The sequence below is a fragment of the Zalophus californianus genome, chromosome 3 (genome assembly GCF_009762305.2).
Source record: "Zalophus californianus isolate mZalCal1 chromosome 3, mZalCal1.pri.v2, whole genome shotgun sequence".
Classification (NCBI taxonomy): domain Eukaryota; kingdom Metazoa; phylum Chordata; class Mammalia; order Carnivora; family Otariidae; genus Zalophus; species Zalophus californianus.
Genome location: NC_045597.1, coordinates 171,957,592 through 171,983,946, shown reverse-complemented (window position 1 = coordinate 171,983,946; position 26,355 = coordinate 171,957,592). Strand labels below are relative to the sequence as shown.

The 26,355-nt window shown below is 35.1% G+C and overlaps 1 protein-coding gene across 4 annotated transcripts in view; it reads right to left on the bottom strand.

Moving 5' to 3' along the window:
* The window catches only part of SPAG16 (sperm associated antigen 16), a 968,000-nt gene that overhangs the window by 671,952 nt on the left and 269,693 nt on the right, over positions 1 to 26,355 (bottom strand). The window lies entirely within an intron of this gene.

Genomic DNA, 26,355 nt, shown 5'->3' with positions numbered 1-26,355 from the left:
TCTTTTCATCCCTAATATGTGAGGCATGATTTGCAAATACTTATTGCTATATTCCGCATATAAAGATTTCCCTTTACCCTTTCTACTTGTATTTCCTATAACTTAGTTTTAGTAAGATGACACTTAAGGTGATAAAGAACTACTAAATTGTCAATGTCCTTGACTTTGTAGTTCTATCACTTTATTCTTTATTGTATCTAAGACAGGTACTTAGAATACAGTTTTCCTACCTTTCTATTAAAACTATGGCTTGCTGAATATTAGATGAGAGGGCTGTCTTAGAAATCACTTAGTTTACCCAAGCCACTTCACAAATGAAGAACCTGAAGAGCCAAGAATTGGACTTGCTCAATTTCCCAGAGCAGCTGTGAGAACCTGGTTTGGATTTGGGTCTCTGAGACCTCCTGACTCCCAGGGTAGTTCACCCTTTAAGCTCTGTTTCAAAACCTCTCCTGGATTCCCTCAGTACCATATTATATTATATTATATTAATTATTATATTATATCATATTACACCCAATATCTGGCTCACCTCATGAATTTCCATGGTTCAACTCTGTTACTGACACAAAAATATTATTCTCTATCCAGATTTATTTCTACATTTTATTCTTTTTAATCACTTTTTCTTTTTTTTAAAAATTTTATTTATTTATTTGAGAGGGTGGTGGGGGGAGAGAGAGAGCGTGCACAAGTGGGGAGGAGGGGCAGAGAAGAGGGAGAAATGGACTCCATGCTGAGCTCAGAGCCCAATACGGGGTTCGATTCCAGGACCTCGAGATCATGACCTCAGCTGAAGGCAGCTGCTTAACTGGATGAGCCACCCAGGTGCCCCTTAAGTCACTTTTGCTATGAGAAATCTAAAACTAGATGCTCAAAAATGAAAAGAATATGACCATGAGAGAGCAATTAACCTTTTCTCCATTGCCTTCCTCATTCATTATCTTCATCCTAACAGGCAAGGGATCTTGGAGTACATTAATGCGTTTCTGCAATTTTACAGAAATGTATTAGGCAACCAGACTAAGGTGCTTCATTGTATTCACCTTTCCACTCCATCGAAACTGCCACTCTTCTAGAACATGGATATGTCTCTTCACAACCAGCCCCCCATGCTTTCCCTTCTGCTGGCTTGCTTTCCTGAGCTACTGAACCACATAGCCATGCCTCAGTGTGACTCTTAGTTTCTTCTTCTTCTATTAACCACTCCAAACCCTCTGTTACATTTATAAATAAAAGACCCTTGAATTTCCATGAAATTAATATCAGTGGACCTTATTGTCTGCTCTCTGAACCATACAGGTATATAGTTCAGAGTGGGTGAGGGCAAAGTTCTATAAACCCATTAAATGGACATTAGTAAGGACCAAAATAATATAAAAGTGAAAGTAGACTCCTTGTTGGGATATTGGTGTTAGGCAAAGTTTGAAGTATCTTTATAAACTTGAACCATGCATTTCTATGACTTCTCAGTTTTTGTAAGACTGAGCATGTAGGTGGCATAACATACCACTAGAGATTTTTTTTCAGTACCAGAGATTTGCTCCCAGTTAAGAAAAACTAGACTAAATAGCATGAATCCAAACTGTAAGTTGGTAATAGAGAGATAGCCAAATGATTAAACACAAATAAAAGGGAACAGGTCCCAAAATAAATTTATGGTATCAGGCTATACTTTACTGAAACAGACTTGAAAGAATGAAGCCACATTCCTCCATGATAAATGTTGTTTTTAACATATAGGTGGCTTTGTAGTGATAATTGCTGTAATTGTTCAAATCAAACAAGTAGGAAAAGATAGTTCTATCATAACAAAAATAAAGACTATAAAAATATAGTTTTGAAATAAATTTAGTTGTGGTAAACTAAATTTCCAAGTGTGGATTTTTAGATCTGATTCCAAAATAGGAAGATGTCCAATAGCCTAGTACTTAAGGGACCTGGATATAGGACACAGTTGTTATTAAATGTGATATGCTTATCACATATGCTTATGCCAGAGAGATCACCAAGAACAGAATAAAAATAAACAAGAAATGGGGTGCCTGGGTAGCTCAGTCGGTTAAGCATCTGCTTTTAGCTCAGGTTGTGATCTCAAGGTCCTGGGATCTCTGCATGAGTTCCCTGCTCAGTGGGGAATCTGCTTCTCCCTCTCCCTCTGGCCCCACCCCCACTTGTGCTCTCTCTCTCTCTCTCTCTCTCTCTCTCAAGTAAATAAATAAAATCTTAAAAAAAATAAGTAGGGGTGCCAGTTGGTTAAGTGTCTGCCCTTGGTTCAGGTCATGATCTCAGGGTCCTGGGATCAAGCTTCTCATCAGGGTTCCTGCTCAGTGGGGAGTCTGCTTCTCCTTCTCCTTCTCTCTCTCTACCCACCTCCGTGCATATGCGCCATCACTCTCTCTCTCTCAAATAAATAAATAAATAATAAATAAATAAATAAATAAACAAGAAACAAAAACACATAGACCTGTTGCTGAAACAATATGCTACATTCCATGAAGGAATATATTTTTGAAATGTAAATTTCAATTTGAAAAGCAACACTAAATTCATCTGCAAAGCCAGTACAAGTCACTGGGAGATATAAAGATGTATTCCTGCTTTCAAAAGCTCTGTGTGCAGTAAACTAAGTCATGTAAGCAACTCCTTATAGTACAAAGCTATACCATAATGAAAGTACCATAGTGAAATAATTGCTTAACTGTGGTAAAAGAATGTACACGAGTGCTCAGGGAAAAGAAAAGTGCAGTATGCACTAGGTGGGGTGGGGGCCATCAGGAAAGCACCAAGGAGATTCTGACACAACCACTGAGTTTTATAGGATGCAAAGGATGTAAAAAAACTAGAAGAGCGGAGCTAATAGGTAACTGTAAGGCAACAGTAATTTCAAACTGCACTTGCCCCATCTAAACTCTTGATTACCTCATATCCTTCCCTCAAAATGTTTTTTTGAATAGTCATCATGATTTCAATAAATGGCATCTACCAAGTTGACCAAGTTAGAACCTTTCAAAAATTCATCACTAAATCCTATTAATTCTACTTTCTAAAACAAATTTATCCATCCACCTCTCACTATTCTTAATTTAGTCAAGTTTGGACTGCTACCTTAGCCTATAACGGTCTACCTGCTTCCCATTTTGCCCCCTCTTATTCACTCACACAACAGCAAAAGTAATATCATAAAGTGAAAATCAAACAATGTGATGCTCATGCTTAAAACCTTTGGTGTCTTTCTATTTGACTTTGAATGAATCAAATTTCCATAACATGGACTAGCTGTCCTGACGCTTCTCTGCATTCCAACATGATTTCTCACCATTTTCCCCATTGATCATGATGGTCCAAATAAATTTGGCTTTCTTTCTTTCTATTTCTTGAACGAACTTGAGTTCCTCCCCATCTTAGGACTTTTAACACTTGATTTTTTTTTTTTCCACTAGGAATACTTTTTTCCCTAACTCTCCTTGACTGGAGGCTCCTCCCTCTTAATACTAAAACAGTATTTTCTCAGAGTCCTAGAACCAACCGAATTCTAGTCATTATCCTACTTTTTCATTACCTGCAACACTTTTTTTTTTCTTTCATGGAAATGTGTAATTACAGTATACATTTTTTGGATATTAGATTCATTAATGTTTTTCAACATCACTATATTATATGTCTTTTTTTCTATATTTGCTTCCCTGATGCTTACTACAATACATAAAAATACTTGAAGAATGAAAGAGTAAATAGATTAATAAACACTAACACATCTACGTCTGAGATATCTATATATATCTTGTTTATTGACAGATAAGTTTTGTTGGGGAATATTCACAGGACTCAATCTTAGAGAAGCAACTGAAGGGTACTGGAAATACATCAGTCCGAGGCAATAAGGACCACATCAGTAGCTTCCTCATTTCCCCCACTCAAAAATAACATCCTGTCCCATCAGATCATTGGTGGAAACTAGAAAACAGGATAGTTTACCAGCCCTGTGATAGATGATTTTTAAGAAATGGGAGCAGAAAGAAACTTTGTGCACTAACTAAAGTACACTTCCTTAATCACTGAAGACTTCCTGCAGATAGGAATAAAAAAAAAAAAAAAGCATCTATTACTCAGGGCTGGATTCACAAGCATACAACTAGCACACTCACACAGAGTCCCATATTCAGGAGAGAGCCCTGTTAATGCTCTATGGTTGTCATCTTCAAATTCTTTATAATGTTATCCTCGAATTTTTGTTTTGCAACTAAAGTCTGATAGGATGAAAATAACACGCAAGAAGCTTGGAGCCTTGGTTCGCATGCGGTGCTGACTCCAGCTGCCAACATTCCCCACTCAGCCTGCTCACCCTCAGAGTTCCAGGCCCCACCCAACATCACTCCCATTTCCTAATCAGCAACCAAAGTCACTCTCTGCGCCATTAATAAAAAAAAATTTTAAATCACAATGATGATGTTTGTGTTTTTTTCATTTTATGAAAAAGATTATTCTCCAGTTTGGTGTCCATTTGAGTAAACCCATTAGAACTTTCTAATATTGAAAAACACAACGACAGTGCTTAGTGGAAGAATCTCAATCATCCAATTAGTTATAGCCTACTGTTATTGCCAACTATTTTTATTTGGTTACACAAAGTAATAGTTACACATGTCCAGGTGAATTTAATTATATTAATAAATTCTTATCTTTTTCTAGTCTTGCAAATTTTTATTTTTTATGTATGATTTGAATATTTTAATTATATTACAGTAAAAGTAAACTGTATGGGGATAAATGACAGTGTAGAGCAGTTATGCAGATAAAGAAAACTTGGTATTTTGAGCATGGTGAGTGTTGTTTTTGAAGCCTGAAAATAAATATCTTAATTCTCAGGGTACCATCTTTGTTCTGATCTTCATTTCAGTCTAACTGAATGATTTCCTATTCCATAAACTTGCCATGAAATTCTGTTTTTCTTCTATTCTCGATGTTGAGAAATTCTTCCTTCCCCATTACTTCATTCCCTATCACTGTTTGTCAATTAACATAATTGCCTTTAACTTCCCAGTTGTCCCCTGGTAAGATTTAGAAAGTGTAGGGTGGGGAGAGGGGAGAAAGAAATCCAAAAGTTCAAAAGTAAAACAAGAATGAAAATCTGAGTAATAGTCATTTTGTATAACTTTTTTTCACTAATTATTCTCCTATATTAGGTTGGATTTTTAAGATTTTACTAATTTAATTACTCTAATTTTTATATATGACAGCAAAGTTTAGTAGAAAGAACAATGAAATGGTGAAGAAAGAAGTTTGAATTCCAGTCCTGCCACACCTATGTTGTGTGAATTTGGATGAAACACTTAACCTCTCTCGTCCTATTTATTCATCTGTAAAATGAAGTGAACCTGCTGATATCTAAAATCTCTTCCAGCTCAAAAATAATTTGGCTTTCAAACAGTTACTAAACAAATTAGCTTTTCCAGATATTTCCATTTTACTGTATAGTGCAGAATCTCAAGAGGCACTGCAAAGTAATGCTAAGTGTGGAGGTAGTGCATGGGTTCTTCAGGCAGAGGGAGCTGCATGCAAATGGGAAGCTGCACTTATTATCTGAGTGAAATTAGGTGTTCCACATTTCCCAAAACCTCAGTTTCCTATTTCATAAATGGAGAATCACAATATCAATCTCACAAATTTATCATGGGGATTAAGCCAAAGAACTTCATGAAGCCCTTACCTTAGTTATCCATCACAAAATAAAATTTTAATAAATATTGCTCTCATACTCACTCTTCTTCCTTAACCCAGTACACAGAAAAACCAAACAGATGACCTAATGGGCATTTGAGACAAGTATTTAGTTTTTTCATGTATGACTTAAAATGTTCAGCAAGGAAACAAAGAAACCTGGTCATCTTGAAAAGAAAGTTTTCCTCTGAAAAAGCAGAAAATAAAGACATTTCAAAAAAGTAAAAATTCAATTGGCTCCACCAGGAAGAAAGAACAGTAATACTTTAAGAAGGGTACATTGTGGAATTAAACTACCTGGATAAGACCTCTGCTTCACTATTTACTGACTGGGTGAACTTGGATGAGTTATTTAGTATATCTACTCTTCAGCTTCTACATCTATAAAATGGAATTAATTTTCTCTTCTTATATACATATGAGAAGATGTAGAAAGCACTCATCAATTAGTAACAATTTTTATTACTAAAAAAGAGGCAAAAAAAATTTGTATGTAACTAATTATACCTTTGAGGAAGAAATTATTACATAGTAATTTTATTACAAATGGGGAAAATATAGTATTGTACTAACTTTACATTTTCTTATGACTGATCAAGAAAGAAAAATTTAATTATAGGTGACTATAGCAACAAGAAACTTGAGACCTCCCTGAAACAAACAAAGTAGCTACTTCCTGGGGGAAAAAATAGGTATTTGGGATTTATTTTTGTTTTGTCAAGTTAATTTGTCTTATGGAATATGTAGAAAGAAATCTTCCTAATATTATTAGTGATTCTATGTTTATAAATTTGCCTACTCACTAAGAACTTTTTGTAACCTCAAATCAATACTCTTGGTGCTTTCATGGTTATTCATGGACCTTCTAAGAACAGCAAAAATTTTAAATCACTCAACCCACGTACTCCCAGCTGAAGTTCAACAAGGTAACACTTTGCCTCCTTATTCAGTTCTAATACTGTAAACAAATGTTCTTTTCATAAACTTTATAATGCCACACTTATTACATAGTTTTGCTTTTTGTTGGTGATTTCCCTGTTTTAAATGGTTCAATTTCAGCCTCCAGGCATAGTGATGAAGTGCTGGCTAGTGTTCCTATGTGCAAGAAGGCTGTAATGTGCCTTACAGACAAAATATGTGTATTAGATAAGCTTCAACTAGGCAAGAGTTATAGTGTTGCTGACAGTGAGTTAACAATCAACCATCTATATTAAATAAGATGATTTCTTTAAATAGAAACACACATAAATGAGGTTATGTATTGATCAGTTGATGAAAATGTGACCAGAGGCTCTCAGGAACATAACCCAGTATTTCCCCTAGGAACAACAGTTTAGTATTCACCAATTCAGTATTCACAGCAACTTTATAGAACATAAGTATGATGGATATGGAGAATTAACTGTGTAGGCATTCTCATATCAAGTTAATAGAAATTTAAAATGTAAAACCTTTCTTGTGGAAAAGAAAGGCCTAAAGTCAACATATCTTTCACCCTTAATGAAAGGACATAATCTAGATGTGTTCCCAGTTTTATATATATATATATTCCATCATGGAATAGTTTATAACAGCTAAGAAAGTAGAACCAACTTATAATAAATTCATGGGTAAATTAGCCATATGGTGAAATAATATGCCACCATAACTTAGCTTCAAATTAGAAAGCTAATGCAAACATAACATATGTTCCTCAAACTCAATTTAAATCACAGTAGAAAGGTTTAAAAAATTAGTATCAAAACTAAGTACAGAAAACAGCATCATCAGGGACCTGGAAATTTTTATAAGTTTTTAGGAGCTGAAATATGGAAAGGGAAATATTGTAATATTTAAAGAGAAGCCATAGCATAGGAAATATTGTGCAAAACATCGAGATGCTTCATAATCAGAGTCCACAGCCCCAGATGGCAGCCAAGATGACATACATAAATTTGTAAATAGGAAAATCAAATGGAATAAATATCAGAATTTTAAAGACATAGAAAAGATAAAAGAATTAAAGAGACACGGAGAACCTACTCAAAAGGGTCTATATATACATATATAGACCCTTCAGCTCAGGTAATGATCCCAGATTCCTGGGATGGAGCCCTGTGTTGGGCTCCCTGCTCAGCAGGGAGACTACTTCTCCCTCTCCCTCTGCTACTTCCACTGCTTGTGTGTGCGTGCACTCTCTCTCTAATAAATAAATAAAATCTTTTTTAAAAAAGAAGAATCTTGAGATGAGGAGATAATCCCAGAGTATCTGGATGAGCTCAGTATAATCACAAGAGTCCTAAAAAAAGGAGGCTGAGGGGTTAGTGATGGAGGATGTGACAACAGAAGTAGAGGGAGAAAAAGCAATATGATGAGGGGCTATGACTCAAGGAATGAGGAGAGCCTCTAAAAACTCTAAGCAAGGAAACAAATTCTCCCTAGATCCTCCAGAAGGAACCGGCCTGGCAACACCATGATTTATTAGCCCACGGAGATTGATTTTAGACTTCTGACTTCCATAAATGTAAGACCATAAATTTTTATTGTTCTAAGCTACTAAGATTGAAGTAATTTGTTGTGATGGCAATAGAAAACTGATACAATATGCATGTCATAAATAGAATTTAATTTCCTATTTTCTTCCATCACTTTAACATCATGAACCTTTTCTTATGACATTAAAATTTTTGCACACACTATTTTTATGGCTTGAATAGTAGCCCATCAAATGTATGAACCATTATTCTCTTAAATGGCTCTGTAGTTTTAGACATTTTGGTTGTTGTTAGCTTTTATTTAAAAAATAAAAATAATTCACATTTTTATTAATAAATCCATATCATAATGTTTTAATGTTTCTTGTGTAAGGTCATCAGAATGCAATTGTTGGGTCAAACAAGATGAATGTTTTTTATGATTCTTTGTACATATATTATAAATTGCTTTCCATAAAAGTTTACTAATCTCAACGTAAGAGTGTTTGAGAGCACCAATTCCACTAGGTTTAAAATAATAAAAGCCTTTTTCTCATTTTAAAAAAATATGACCTAATTTTATATATGAAATGCATCAGTTTAATTTACTTTGGTTACTATCTTTAAACATTATTTAGTGTTTAACTTATTTGAAAAGCACAGATTGTCAAATACTATCATATTAATACAATTTTTATATGTTCTTATATACCTAAATTGACTCCATCTATAAAAACTTAAGACCATACTTGATTAAAAAAAATTATGGGAGCTATAGTCATAGTATACAGGAGAAATTAAGAACTGACTATAAAATTTCCTTTTTTTATTATAAAAATATTCATGCATAACTGTTGCCATGGGGCTGGAGAGTGGAGGATGGATAGCTGCTACTATTCTAAGAGTTGAAATTGACCAAAATCAAATGCAATTTATCTTCTGAGCCTTTCCCTGGAAGCTGCAAGCCTTCAATAGACTCTAGACTGTCAAAATAGTTACATTAGATGGTTTCTGCCAGTGCAATTGTTGTATACATGGGGAGACAGATTTGCAGTAATTCCTATTCCACCATCTTCTCAGAATCATCCTGTCACTCATTCTTGAACTCACATATACTATAGGTTGTACAGCCTGTTGGAATATTCAGTTCTGTTATTTTATTCCTCGTTTCCAAACTCTCCCTAGCACTCAGCAACTCATAATCTGTTACATTTATTTGATGCTAATTTGTAATATTTCTTATATTTGTTCACTTATTAAATTATTTGTACACAGTTTACCAAACTAAATTACAAGCTCCTTATGAAAAAGAATTGTTATTGAGTTCTATGAAAGGAACATATAAATTATTAATTAATTTTCCCTAAGTATTGTCTTCAAACTTCATATGATGTCTCCTTATTTAGTATTTGATATATGGGTAACCATATCTTCAATCATTATATTCCTATTTGCTACCACAAAGATTTTAACTGTACTGTTAACTAACACTTATTGGCTTTCTTTTACTATTGAAATAGCAGCCAAAATCCCTAATCCAGTGTCTTTGAACCTGCACGGTGTGGCCTCTGCCAGCCACTCTAGCTTAATGTGTTAGCCCTTTCTGAAACTTTTGGTCTTTTGGCTCTTTTCCATATTGGCTTTCTTTCAATTCCTGGAATATTCTGTGCTCATTCTCTACATGGCCTTTCAGGTCTTTCATAGGCTAATCCTTTTGTTTGGGGAGATCTTAAGCTCCCCCTCCTGCCTCCTACAAATTATGAAGTGCTATTCATACTTCAGATTTCAGTTCTATATTTAATCTTGTAATGACTGGTGTCTATCTTCAAACCCATCCCCCACCAATTCTGTAAGGTTGATGAGTGAAGAGAGGATCTGATTTGTGCACCACTAAACCTAGCACAGATTATATATATATATATATATATATATATATAGTATAATATATATATGTATGAATTATAAATCCTGGAAAAATAACCCAGAGTAATACATAATAACCATAACCATTATGTTTATAGAAAAATAGTACCATCTTTAAGAAGAAGGAAGAAGGATAGTACATATCCTCATATGGAAATCAAGTTCTCTTGGGTAATTCAGGTATTTTTTTCTGTATTTTATTCACTGACAACAGAACATAAATATTATTTCCCACAAGCTAGAATATTTTAAAGATTTTAATTAATTAGCATTACCCTTCAGGGAAAAATAATTACATTGTCATTAAAATGTCATTGCTTTTAAAATGACCTTTCAAACAAAAGGCAAAATTGAGTGATGGAGGATATTTTGGGATTAAAGTGGCATTAGAACTTTAAGGCTTCATTTGACATGAGATCTTCAAAATCCATTGTTTTTAAATCAAAAGAAACAAATCAAAATATCCTATTTTCACACATTGGGGCACATTACATACTGATCAATTTATTTAGAACTGAAAATAAATTGAGGTATGATAAAGAAATCCAACAAGTTTATTTCTAGAGTAATGTTCATGCTAGAGAAGGACAAATATTTGGATACAACCTGTCAAATTAAAAGTGGATCTTAATTAAAATATACACATTACAATAATTATTAGCATATATACTTGTTTTCAGTTTTTATCCAATCTGAAAAACATTCTATCAGTGAGAAAGAAATCTACAGTATCATTGAGAACCCAGGTAAATATTTATTCACATCTATAAAGACTTTCATTTAGTCGATTGAGGCATATTCCACAAAGATTTTCCAACTTTTATTTTCATAAGTAGGTAGTCTGTATGGACACCAAACATATATTTAAAATAGAAAGTTGCATGTAATATTGCACAAACACAGCGGTGAAACACTGCCTAGAGACCTAGCACCATCATGAACTAAAACCACTTAAATCCATACACACATATGTAAATACACACATACAGACCCACATACATGTATACATTCAAAATGTATATATAAATACATAAATAAATAGCAAGGAACAATTATTTTTGTTTAGCTTTGCATATTTATAGAGTTAAATATAATCAATAGTACATCAATAAAATAAGTGCAATAGACAATGGATAAAAAGCTAATATATTGTTATTGGAATAGAAAAATTCCATTTTGAAATGGTATGTTTATTGTGCTTAACTATGTTTTAAAAGTTCAGCAGGTTGCTTAGTGAATCAAAAAATTACTTCCTAGGAGCCTTCATTAGTTCACTTTGGTTTTCAATACTCATAGTATCATTTTTAGTTGTATCATCCAAGGGGAATCTAAAAATAAATATAGCTGGCTTCTGATATATTTTAAAGATGGTTCTATATTTTAAAACTTTGATAGTAAGAATATCCTAGCTTTATAATCACAAAATTTTTTTAATTGACACAAAATGTTTTACCTTTATCATATCATTAATGCATTTTTGTTTATCTAAATGTTTATCATTTTTTTTGTTTTTTGTTTTTAATCAAGATTACTGGGTTCCAATCTTAATACTACTGAATCAGAATATCTGGGAGGGAGGGGGGAGAATATATATACTTTCTAATGGGTTCTGTGGTGTTTATCACAAACTTTAATACTTGAGCACAGCTGTTTTCAAACATAACACAAGAGATGTAGCAAAAGAATTTGTAAAATTAATAAATATTTAGAGATATTATACTAAAGAATGAATCAAAATGGTACAGAAAAAGTTTTAAACATCATTTAAAACATGCTTTAATTACACAAGAGTGGAACTTAGTGCTGTTTTTCATAAAAAATACCCCAACTCCCTCTGGCTCTTCACATTTCTAGAGCAGTAGTAGATAATAGTAGTTAAGCACAGAGGCTCCAAAGCAAACTATCTGTATTGCATCTAGCTCTGCCACCTACTCACCACTCCCTCAGTTGCTCCACCGGTAGAATAGGATATTGTAATGAACACAGCATAAATTAGCACATACTCAGTGGCTGCAATTTTGCCTGCCTTACGATGCCTGGCTTATTAAATACTGGCTCCTATGGCACAGAAATAAACAAGATAGATGTTCCTGCTGCTTGTGGTTTGCAGCCAGATACTTCATCACGTACATGAAAGTGTGATGAGGGCTACACAGGAATTCATGCGAGAAGGAGCCTGATCTAGTCTGGAGGAGTTGGGGGAGAAGGAGGGTTGCATCATGAATAAGAAACTAGGAAACTGATACCAGAAGGTGGGGATTACTGAGGAGGGTATTCTGGTCACATGTTATATCTCCAGCAAGAGAAAGTGGTAGCCTGTGGGTCAGAGAGAGGAGAAGAGGACTCAAGTTTAGATCGGAGAAGTGGTCTAGTAAGAGTCTAACTCAGGGAAACGAGAGAGGGCAAAGGATTTTTTTTTTTTTCCTCCTGGTGAACTATGGCCTTTTTAACTAGCAAATAAACTCCTTCTCATGACCAGAATTGTGTTGAATGAGTAACCCTAGATGTAAGGAACCTGGGGAAATCAATAATTTCAGCTTTCCACTCTGTAAAGTCATGAAAGACAAAGGAGAAAGGAACTATGAATGCATTTTGAGTGGTAACTCTCATGGTACAACACATTTTTCTTCTCTAAAAACATCATAGAAGAAATTTCAGGTGAAAAGATTCATTCTTGATCTTTATCAATACTGAAACCTCTACTAACTCTTCCTCTGTTTCTTTCCCTTCTGAAATATTTACAGAGAAACTAGGATGAATACAGGTCCATATCTTTTCTCTCTTTACAAAGATTAGAGTGACAGTAAATCATTAAAAAGGGGAACTTAGGTTTTAAGAGGAATTTTAGGATCACAAATTTCTATGATCATTGTCTTCCCTTCTGTAAAGATTTTCCCAAGGAAAAGATTTCAGGACCCTGAAACTAATAACTCTGCAGGAACATGCTACTGAAAGGACTTGGAAAATTATTAAAAGTACCCAAAGCTTGTACAAAGACAAAAAATTAAGAAGAGTAACCTGTAGGACACCTGGATGGCTCAGTCGGTTAAGCATCCAACTCTAGGTTTCAGTTCAGGTCATGATCTCAGGATCATGAGATGGAGCCCCCTGAGTGCTGGCCTCCCCACTCAGCAGTAGTCTGTTTAAGATCCTCTCTCACCCTCTGTCCCTCCCCCACTCATATGCTCTCAAAACAAAAAAAAAAAGCAACCTTTGTGCCTCACTTCAAATTCCTATGATCTTCTATTTATTAAAAAAGTATTTTTAAAGCTATCATACACATAGTCAAATATTCAGTATCACTGTCAAATAACAAAATAGCTAATGTTCAGTGAGCACTTTTCTGTCAAGCACCATGCTAAGATCGTAAATATATTGCTTCATCTCCTGTAAAGTGGACATTATTACATCCCCATTTTACAGACAAGGGAACTGAAGGAGAGAGAAATTAAGTAACTTGATCAAGGCCACCACTCATAAGTGGTTAAACTGATATTTGAATCTCTGAAGTATGACCATGGAGTTTACACCTTTAAAAAAAACTCAATGTTGTTAGGATTTTACAATGTTGTTCTAAAAAATATATGTGTGTATGTATATATATATATAAAATATATATATGTGTATATATATAAAATATATATGTGTGTATGTTTACAAATTCAACTGGTTATATAATATATTCAATACTGCACTTGTACTTATCATTTTATAGAATCAACTAATACATTAATATGAAGAAAACATGATATAGAAACAGAAAACATAAACCTAACAAACTCTATTTTATAGCCTTGGTAAAAATGAAAAGGAACTGCATAGGTCTCTAAAATACCTTTAGGCTTGAAAGAATTCATTGTGTCAAGTATTTGGGAATTTCAGTAAAATGATAAGGAGTTGGAGAATATGAATATTCCGTTGATGTCAAGATCTAAAGAAACAAAAAGTCCAGATAGGCACGGAAAAAGTCTTAACTAAATCTAATTTTAAACAGTATCTGCCACTGGGATGCCTGGGTGGCTCAGTCGGTTAAGCATCTGCCTTCGGCTCAGGTCATGATCCCTGGATCCCGGGATCAGGCCCCACATTGGGCTCCCTGCTCACCAGGGAGCCTGCTTCTCCCTCTGTCGCTCCCCCCTGCTTGTTACGTGCTCTCTCTCTCTCTGACAAATAAATAAATAAAATATTTAAAAAAATAGTATCTGCCACTTGTTTTGTTTGATATGGAACAGATACTTTCTGAGATTTCAGAGACTCTCCACGAACTATTCTGAACTATCTGAAGGCCTAGTTTCTTTCCTTGCCTGCTGGGCAAACAAAATGGAAATGGCATATACAAACATGTGTGAACACAAACACATCACAAAGCCAGGCTCTTCTGATGTATGTAAAGGCAAAACACTGTGCAAACCTGTCCAATAAGTCATTCAAGTGATAATAAAAAAGGCATATACTCAATCGATAGTTACATTCTAATAATAGCACAATGTGCTTTTGAATGAAGTATATTTTCTTAAATATATACACTTTAGTCTATGATAGCATATTAGGACTGGGAAGAAAGTTTACAATATCTGAGCTATTTTATCTCGAAAGATGACTACTAGCTATTAGGAAGAAAGAACTGCATGGCCAAAAATACTGCCTTGTAACCACATTTAATTTTAAAAATTACCACAAATAGTTCATATAAACGCCAAGGAAATTCTAAAGGAGCCTCCAAATAATTATTTGTGTATTTTTTAATATGAAGCTAACATCAACTAATGAAACATCATTTCATAACATCAACTTATAAAATTGGAACTTGGCTCAGATTCAGTTAAGTCCTATTTACTTTTCTTACATATGATCAAAGATAAGATGCATTTAACTTTTCATAATTAAATGATATTTTTATGAAGCAGCTGATGGGAATTGATCAACCAAGGTGAGCAAAAAATGGATTCAAGTACAGATTTTGAGGGAAGGCTCATTCCCAATTTGAATACACCCATGTGACCAGCCCAAGGATTGAAAAACAGAGTATTACCATTGAGACTGATGCCCCTTTATACCTGAAAGAGTGATCACTATCCTAACCTCCAATAGTATATCATACCATCCCCGGTATGTCATTTATACCCACATATGGAGCAAATTCCCATCCAATGTTACTAGCTAAAATTGTGGAGTATTTGGAGGACAGATAATTCAGTCTGATAAGCTAAAGTAGTTTTTTTGTTGATTGTTTTTAGATAACTACATAATCTAGAATTAGGGACCAAGGCTTCAGGATAAATCATTTCATTTTTCTTCTTGCCTTTGATATCCAGCCCAAATGGCTTCAAATAATAATTCTTTTCTTTTTTTTGTTTATTTGTTTATTTTTTATTGTTATGTTAATCACCATACATTACATCATTAGTTTTTGATGTAGTGTTCCATGATTCATTGTTTGTGCATAAAACCCAGTGCTCCACGCAGAACGTGCCCTCTTTAATACCCATCACCAGGCTAACCCAACCCCCCACCCCCTCCCCTCTAGAACCCTCAGTTTGTTTTTCAGAGTCCATCGTCTCTCATGGTTCGTCTCCCCCTCCAATTTACTCCCCTTCATTCTTCCCCTCCTGCTATCTTCTTCTTTTTTTTTTTCTTAACATATATTGCATTATTTGTTTCAGAGGTACACTATTTCTCCATCATTTTGTTTTCTGTGTGCCAACCAATTTCTGAGATAACATAATATATATATTTTTGTATATTGTATATCATATTATATACAATATCCCATAAAAATAGTAAAAGGTTCAGGATTAGAGTGTGTAAATAAACTAAGAGAATATATCCAGGAAGTGCAGGAATTGTATTATGAACTCAGATCCGAATCTCACCCTCTCAACAACAATGCATTTTATATAGTTATAGATGACATCAGGAAAATGTGTTTTATTATGGTGACAACTACATATACATATATACACACATGTAATATACATTTTATATATACACATGTATGTACACATATACATGAATATATGTATGCATGTAATATAATATACATTATATATTATATTCATGTTGTATGCTATATATAACCTTTATAGTTTATTATAGATCATTATTGAATTTATTATATATTGTTATGTTAAATGTGTTTTGTCAGTTTGGAGCTATTTGGGGGTTGGATTATCTTCAAATCTTGCTTTTGCCACATTTTTTATTTCTTCTCTTCTTGGGAATCCAGTATCAAATATGTTAGGTCTTCAAAATATCTCATAGATTTCTTAAACTATTTTATTGTGTTGGAGGGTATTTTCCATCATTTTTAATCTGAATATTTTTCTATTGACCTATGTTCCAGTTCACTGAGCTTTCATTTTGCTTTGTCTAATTTGCTATCAAGCCTATCTATTGAAATTTTAATTTCAGTTATGTGTTTTTCATTTACAGGATTTCCCTTGATGTTTTAAAGCTCTAGTGCTGTGGTAGAATTATGCATCTTTTCCCACATTTAACATATTAAAAATTGTCATTTTAAAGTCCGATAACTTCATTATCTGCATCATTCGAATCTCTTCTAATGTTTAATTTTTTTCTTGGTTTGGGGTCATTTGACCTTATTTCCTATCATACTTGATAATTTTTTTATTAGAAGTTTTGTATTTGATTTTCTTCTGGGAGGCAAGTACAGCCTGAGGCAGTCATCTTGATACTCATAATACTGACAACTGCCTCTTTGCCCTATTTTTGAGGCTATGGCCCGTTATAAACTAAAAAGCCCATAGCATTTTTAAAAAAGGCCCTCTTATTTCTCAAGCATTTATCTGTTATTTTTGTTTCCTCAGTGCTGTGAGACTGAAAAAATTTCTGCTTAACTTTTAAGGCTAAGTCTTGGCCTCAGCAGCTTCTCTCTCATTTTTACTCAGTGTTTACCTAACACATGTGCAGTTTAGGAGTCAGCAAAATCCTTGGGGAAGAATTACATGTAAAATGTTAAGCTTGCTACTCTATGATTCCCTTTACTAAAGGCTCTTGGCCTTCTGTTTTGGTTCTCTTCATGGTCCTGTACTCTTATCTAGGGAGACTACCAGGTTAGTCAAATACTTAATATTTGGTTTTCAATGGTCCTGGGGGAAAAGATGCCATGAATATAAAATTTCCCTGAATGTACTCCCTTCCTCTCTGAGATCTTACCTTTCATATTGTGGATGCCTGGTTTGCTCTCTTATACCTTCAATACTAGTAATTTAAATGTGATTTGTAGTAATATTTTAATGTCAACTATATGAGATTAGTATTATAAGGATTATGTGTTAAACTTTATTTACTTAAGTACTCATTTATGTAGCAATGTCAAGATAAATTTTCAGGAAAATAACATTTTAAATACTGTGTATATCTCTTTAAATGTACTTTGTTCTTATTTTGATCAGCTGAGGTTAAGAACAAAAACAAACATCCTAAACTGTATACTAAATTATCAGGGCTTTTTAAATCAGAATATAATGTTTACTTTGTACTTTGTAATGATTCAACGTTGTCACTATGACTATTAAATATTTTGTTCTACTATGCTCCTCACCTTTAATCCCTGTGTCAATGTTTATTTTCCCTTTAAACTAAGTTCTCTGTAACTGCTAACGTTCTTATTTTCTTTTTTTTTTAAGATTTTATTTATCTATTTGACAGAGAGATAGAGAGAGAGCACAAGTAGGCAGAGAGGCAGGTAGAGGGAGAGGGAGAAGCAGGCTCTCCGTTAAGCAGGGAGTCTGATGTGGGACTCCATCCCAGGATCCTGGGATCATGACCTGAGCCGAAGGCAGCCACTTACCTGACTGAGCCACCTAGGAGCCCTCTTAAATTATTTTCAATGATATTTGCATTATTCCCTTTCCCCCTCATCAAATATAATAAATATAGTGGTGCCACTTATATAGTTGTAAGAGGGTTCCTGTTTTTAAAGCCTTTTCTGTTTTTATATTGTGACTTCTAATTCGTGAACATTAGAAAAACAGATGTCCATTATATTTTCAGGTTACCTGAGTGATTCTCGCGAGAATTATTCAGTGGGTTTTGAAATATGTTATTTAGACATTCAAAGCCCTTTATATTGACATACTGAGTTTTGGTTGTGTTCTCAGTAATTTAAGATTCAGGCTAGTGATGTTTGAATAAGTGAATATATGGATTAAGGCAATTTTGGAGGCTTATATTACTCAAGTTATTGATTTAATATTGATTGTCACAGATATGAATGGAAAATGCAGCAGAATTTCTAATTTAAACTACAAACCTACAATTATCAAATGGAGTATGCCAATTGATTTTTATATTCACAAAATGACAAATTTTATTGTTCTCAAATTGTTTCAAATTATCATTAAGAAACTCTATTAAAAAGAATATCATAAAAATGTAAGGTTCTCTTAAGTCACACTTAGCCATGTTTTTCTAATAGTTCAAATATACCTCCAATTATCAGTTGGAAAGGAAATAGTAACTACATTCAAACTTATGTTTTATTCACAGAATATATCAAGGAAATTAGTACAAAGCAAAGAATGTGATTTATATGACAGAAATTAATCAGAAGCAGTGATTATTTATACCTCCAAAGAAAGAAAAAAATTCACTCGTAGCCAATTTGAAGGATTGGCTGTATTTTGAAGTACAAAGTTACTATACTTTTTTGCACAATTTTGAGAGATGAATAAATCTTAGGATTTGCCACTATACTCATTATTTTTTTCTCAAAGTTAGGTTTTACTCAATAAATAGCAGCTCATACAACACCAAGTCCTTGTTAAAGGCTTAAAAATCAAGAAAAGGTATCAACCTGTGTAAATTAGAATAAAAAATTTAAATATTGTCATAAATTACCTAAATTGAATTATATCTTCAAAGATAGCTACTATCTGTGTAGAGGAAGGAGGTAGTAAGAGAGGGAGGAGGTAGGGAACTCAATGTGAGTTCAAATTTTCAGAACAATGAGGAAAAATTATTAAAGTTATAGTGCTTAATATTTCAAAGGGCCAATGAAGAGCACTTGTCCCAAAACTACTAGTATTTCTAAATGTTTGAACTTATAAGAAATTGACCTTGACCAAAATTAGGTTAATTTTCAAAACCAAACTTAGAAATATTTATTAATTGTATACACACAGTATACAAACACTCTAAGCAGCCTAAAGATATCTTGTGGTCTTAATAATGTATGGACTTGCCTAGGCAAAACTCTACATTTCCTATAATCCCCTTCCCTGTATGTTTCATATTAGTATGGGCCATAAGAAACATTTTTGGGTGTGATTTAGAGGGAAGCAGCAGCCAAAAGTTTCTTATGCTTGGAAGAAAAGTTGGGACCGAGTCAAGGGGTACTTCCATAGCTCACACATGTCACTCATCTGCTGGCTCAACTGATTGGCATGGAGCAGTAGCTGAGCCTACGACCTCTCTACATTTTCCTGGATATATCTTCAGTTTCTCACACCCTGGGGATAAGTATGTGCTCATCTTCAAGAAGGAAGCACCAGTTTCCCCTGTAGGACACCCATATCATTAAGGTTGAGGGAGTGAGAACTGACACTGATGAAATCCAGTTCATACTTGTGGGTTTTACTTTGTCTTTGTTCTCTCTCACATTACATCTTTCTTCTTTTTCCTTCCTGACTGCCTACCCTACAGACTGCCAGGTCCAGCACCAGATGCAAAATCAATAGGCTTACAGAGACTGTTGTAGCCAGCTTCCATTATTGCATGTGGTCAAATCCTTGCAAAATTGTGTGTGTGTATGTGTGCTCACATGCATGCAACCCTCCAGTGATTTTGCTTCTAACTAATACAGTATGTGGTAAGTATCAAAGGAAAATGGTTTCAGAGCTTTAAATTCCTAGCTGAAGTTCATATAAGGGACCTGAACTTCTAAGCCTGCCCTAAAAGAAATGCCTATCTCCTGTAGCCTCAAGTTTGACCAATTTGAAACCAAATCCAAAGTCTAGTCACAATGACTAATTACGATGCAGATTGAATTCACAGGATCATTTTTGTTAAAGTTAAGGCATTCAATGGAAAGAATAGGACCCTGAAAATTAACATAGGACATATAGCAAACTTGGATGGAATGAGAACACTGAACTCAAATTCTGTCAAGCCTGCTTTGCCAGCAGAGGCATCCCTTCTGCTCAAACCTGGGAAAGTTAGTCTTGCCTTGCCTGCAGAACTTGTAATGGCCTCACCTGAGGTAGTGGCCTTGCAAGGGACAGCTGAGAAAATGGAATAGGTAATGAAAGAAGGAGAATGGAAATATCTGTTACAACCACATGAACAACTCAGAAATTACAACTGCAAAGCTATAATTGTTGAGTTTTTCTTATTTTAATATGAATGAATGCTGTGTGTGTGTATGTGTATGAAATAAATACTGTTTCTTCCCATTCAACTATCATCTAACATGCATTGTGTTAATCATAGTTAACAAAATATATCTTGCTATACATTATAGGATATCAAAGGGTGGACCACAAGAGGTATATTTTTCCTCTAAGATTTTGAGGACAGAAGAAAAGCTCCAGTCATATCAATTCTTACCCTCTCAATTTAAGGTCAGGGTCACTAGAGACCTTTGCAGGTCATACACATTGTTGTCAATCTAGCTGCTCATCAATTTGGCATGGTTGGCAGCCAACCACACAACTGCTCCAACTTCCCTTGGATCCTTCTTCAATTTCTGAGCCAGGTACCTGGTTAGCTCTGAGATAAAGGGTGCTGGATTCCCTTGCAGGACATCCACATCATTAAGGCTGGAGGCAATGAAAACTGACACATGTTCTGTCCATCCTCATGGGTTCCAGCTCCTGCCCGTGTGTTCTATCTTGTTTTTGTTCTCCCTCAATTTATATCCATCTTTCCTTTTCAACTGACTGTCCTGAAAACTCCAACTTCCAACATCAGATGCTAAAACAACAGACTTATAGAGATTATTTAATTAACTGCAAAAATTGCATCTGGCCAAATTCCTGTTACAAATCCTTTATTCCATTACATTTCAGGGACTATTTTTTGGTCTTTTACATTTATCCAAACATGATTTCAAGGTAAATAAAAGACTTTTAAATTAACTTTTACTAGACTTGAAATACATTAAACTAAAAACTGACTCTCTCTCTCCAGAAAGTAGAATATAATAAAACTCAGGAACTTCCTTTTCTTTTTCTTTATAGAAGGATGAGTATGGAATGATAATACTTAGGGTCATGACAGTCTCTGGGCCATGTTAATAAGAATGCACTCTGATGCTGAGTCCTGAATAACTGAAACTTTTTCTTCTCGTCCTGAATGACTAATTCTGCAGTGAGCTTCTTAATGAAATGAGCTGTGCAAAGTCAAATATATTTTTACTCTAGTTTATTTTGCTGTTCCTCTGTTTTCCATTTTCCAGCATTCTCCTCGATTTTTTTTATTATAAAGGAGCATGATTTTTCATGTTGAACTGAGAAAAATCCATCCACAACTATTGCAACCACTGAGGCAGAATGAATAGATTAGTCATCATTTACCTCCCCACTGGTTGTGAACCTTTCTCTAGAATCACAGACCTATCCTTCTACTCTAATTATTCTCCCATTATAACATTTCATCCAAATGATCTTATTTTTCCAGCTTTCCTCCCTCCAATCAATTCTGCAAGCTTCTACGAGGTAAGGTGTAATGAAACTCACTATTCAAAATGTCACTTTTCTGCTTAAAAATATTTTAACTGATATCTTAGTTTTCTTTAATGGACAGTCACTGTTTTTTCTTAGTATGACAAGAAAATCTACTTTACAGTTTATAACTGACAATGCAAATTTTATTAAGAAAAATGAAGACTTGAGAATTTACTTTGTACATCTAACATGCATGCATCAATTATCATACATTGTTCATTTATGTTATTTTTTTTGAACCCCAAAATACTTTGGTCACCTGCTCTTCCCACATGATTATGGTGGGCTTCTGTTGTTGTGGCCGCAGGAATAGGCAACTAATCTAAACTGGGTCAACCAGGGTACCCAATCCCATTCAGAACAGCATGTGACCTGAGCTAAGCAAATCGGGAATACTTCCCTGGGCTTTTTCAAATTTGAGTTGAGGGATAGGATGTGATGTTTTTTTCTGTCTGTAGTTTGTGAGTTTATGTGAGCCAGACAGGCCTTCCACCAAATATCTCGTGTCTGATAGAATGAAGAAATGAAGAGAAGCAGAGATGAAACAACGAATGTGCATGACTTAGTAAATGTGTGTGCATTTGTGAACATGCCAATGCTGAAGTGTGAATTTTTCCCCTTTCTCTATGCTATTTTAATCTAGGTATTACAGTGAGTTTCTATAAAAGTTAGTAAATTCATTACATTGCTGAAGCTGCAGGTGGGCTAGAGCTTAATCAAGGTGTTAATTGGCTGGCACTAAGCGTAGTTTGAGGTTAGTGTGACAGATGGAACCCAATGAATATAGAGTTTTGTTATACAAACTATAGATGTACTTAAGCTTTCTACATCTGTGCTGCATTTTTTTTTCAAATAGACATGGGTGATAAAACACCTGCTACTTAATTAACACCCTTTGTAGTCATTCACAAAGTTAGATTATTCTCAAACCTGCTCTGCCAGCTATAAATGTTAAAACTACTTGCTATTCCTGGAGCTTTTTCTTTCCTTTATTTTGCAAAATCTTAATGGAAAAGTATTCAGGTCCAGCAAATGAAGGAGAATAAAAATGATTAATGAATGAGTGAGTGAATAGACAAATAGGTAAAATAGAAAATTTCTATAATTTTGAGCTGGTAATCCTATGGAAATGAAAACTGTAGTCAAACTAAAAGATTCTTTTCAGAGAGTAGACCTTTCTGGGCAAATAGCAATGGTTAAATCTCCTAGCTCCTCTTCTAAGTATAAGACATCTTCTTCCTATGAGGCCAGAAGCTGCTGTGGCCAAAGGGAGGGATAAATTAGAGGAGGCAACTGAGCCTTCAGGTCTCTTTTGGTTTTGATAAAGATAGTTGGGACAGACTTGTATCTTTCAGGGCCAACTGAGCCTGGAACCAGGTGATGGAGAAATCCATGGTTTGGATTAGGCTGAGGCAGGTCCTGGCAAGTGCTTTGTCTATAGAGATCCTCAGAGTTGGGAGGGGTGCCATTATGTCTCATTAATATGCCTTGTCTGGCTTGTCTTCAGAGCTTAAAAAGGAGCAGCAAGGTTCACTACCTGACAGAGGCTAGGAAACTACAAGGAGACTGGTGAGAAGAGATGCCTTTCTTCTGGGGCCTCAGTGAGGAACTCTCAGTTTGCCCATTGCTAAATCAAAGACTCAAAGGAGCAGAGCCAATGCATCATTCACCACTCTAGGGATCATTGCCACATAAGGCACACCAGCAGCTGGACCTGAGTCCTAAACAAATGCACGAAAGTAGCAGCATACTCCTAACAAGGGCTCAAAACAAAGCAGAAAGGATAGTCTCTAGAAAAATAACACTCTGGAGTAAAGAAATAGCAACTTTTTGTCCCACACCATGGTATACAAAATTTGATGAATCATATGCCTTGATGAGAGACACTTTCATAACTGATCCATGCATGGCCCTGTTTTTATTTATTCGTTCATCTCTTTGAGTAGTGTAATTAGCAACTGAGAAATCACCATACACAATGCAAAAAGTAGGCTCTCACCAATTATTTGTATCTACTTACGTGGTCTTCCCTCATTCCATTCTCTCTCTTCCTTTTTCCAAGAAAACAACCCTTTTAAAGCCTGTATTTGTCATTCCCTTTCTTTCCTTTTCATTTAGCAATAAACATATGAAGAGATTTTTAGACTCAGTAGAAACCATCTATATTTCTTAATAAAATTTATTTTAATTTAAATTATATTATGTTTAAATTGATCAGGTTGTTATAACAAGGATTTATGCACACACCATTTTTATTAGTCAAGGTTGCCCAGAACCAATAGGACATACATAGATATACATAAGAGGAGATTTATTATAGGAATTGGCTCATGTGATTATGGAGGTTGTGGAGTCCCACAATCTGTTGTCTGAAAACTGGGAATCTGGAAAGCCAGGGGTATAATTCAGTCTGAATAGGAAAGGTTGAGAATCAGGGGAGCCAATGGTGTAAGTCCCAGCCCAAGTCCAAAGGCCTAATAATGGTGGGAAAAGGAGGCTGATGGTGTAAATCCCTGTGCAATTCTGAAGGCCCAAGAATCAGAAGGATTAATGTATGAGGAGAGGAGAATATTCATGTCTCAGCTAAAGTGGAGAGATCATATTTGCCCTTCTTCCACCTTTTCACTCTATTCAGGCCCTCAGTGGACTGGACGACGCCTACCTTCTGATATGAAGGCAATCTTCTTTATTCAATCTATCAATTCAAATGCCAATCTGTTTCAGAAACACGGAAAAATCCAGAAATGATGTTTTACCAGCTATCTAGGCATTCTTTAGCCCAGTCAAACTGACACATAATATTAACCATCAAACTATTACAGTTCATTTATTTTATTGCCTGGTAACAGTCTATTCCACTATATTCGGCCTCCCTCCTGCCATGGAAGCATTTGATTTGCTTCCATCTATTTGCTTTTGTGAAGACAACTGCTCTGAACATCATTGTACATGTCTCCAGTGTACACAGGAAAGATTTTCCCTTGGATATCTAGCCAGAATTACTTTATCATAAGGTAAGGAACACTACGCACAATATCAAACTGTTTTCCAAAGCATTTGAACCAATTTATGTTTAAAGAAACAATGTAGAAGAGACCTGAGGACTCACGTCTTCTTAATCACTTGATATGATTGGGCTTTCTATTCTTTTTTTAAACCCTCTGGACTCAGGAATGTCACTTACTCACTTTGTTCCTCCAGCCTAGGGGGTGGCAGCTACTCTGTCACTTTTTTCATCTGCCTCATTGTCTCATTTGGCTTCTCAGTATTTCCACCACCCATAAAACCACTGCCTTGCATGAAATTCTCTCCCGTCTGTTTTTAGTACCTTAGGTTGTTTCTGTTTTCGTGGACTAACTGATATTGAGAGCATAAGTCAAATCCTCAATTACACCATTTCTGAAATAATAATGGTAAATTTTACAGTCTGTTATAAGATACCTCCGTCTGAGCTAGGACGTAATATGAAAACACAGTTCAGTAAAAGTAATTCTACAGTTTTACCAGTAGCAAAATGATCTCAGACACCCAGCTTGATGACAGCTAGTTAACAAGTGACAATAAAATAAAGAAGATCTAGAAAAATGGATAGAACTGCAAACTATTCAGAGACCTCCAAAAATGTATTTTCCTATACAACAAAGTTGTAAGTAAGTAGTAAGGAGCAGAGTACATGTTTCTCCCTGGCACCTATCAGACCATTAGAAGCACTGCCTTACATGGGGTGCCTGGGTGCCTCAGTTAGTTAAGCGACTGCCTTCGGCTCAGCTCATGATCCCAGGATCCTGGGGTTGAGTCTGCATCAGGCTCCCTGCTCCCTGCTCAGCAGGGAGTCTCCTTCTCCCCCTCCCTCTGCCTCTGCCCCTGCTTGTCCGCTCACTCACTCACTCTCTCTCTTTCTCTCTCTCAAATAAATAAATAAAATCTTAAAAAAAAAAAAGAAGTACTGCTTTACACCTCAAGAGGCAGCTGAACTGACTCCCTAGGACATGATCCCTGCCCTCAAGGAGCTTACATTCAAGCAGGGAAATGAGACAATAAAGAAGTCAGAGGGGGAGATGAACCAGGAGAGATGATGGACTCTGAAAAACAAACTGAGGTTTCTAGAGGGGAGGAGGGTAGGGGGATGGGTTAGCCTGGTGATGGGTATTAAAGAGGGCACATTCTGCATGGAGCACTGGGTGTTATGAACAAACAATGAATCATGGAACACTACACCAAAACAAATTATGTAATATATGGTGATTAACATAACAATAAAAAAATTAAAAAAAAGAAATATTGAAAGGGGTCCTCTAAGCAAAGAAGTAATAAAGAGACAAATAAATGAATCAGAACGGCATTTAGAGTAAATGATAGAAGAAAATAAAACACAGCAGTGGAATAGAGTGATGACAAGATGAGGTTGCTATGGTGATCGCAGAATATTAGACTGGATGCTCAGGAAAGGCTACTCTAAAAAGGGGACATGAAGCTGAGAACTGAATGATGAGAGAGATGCCTTTATGAAAATCCAGGGTGAACACTACTGGTAAAGCAACAGCCTGTGCCAAGTCAAATTGGAACAATTT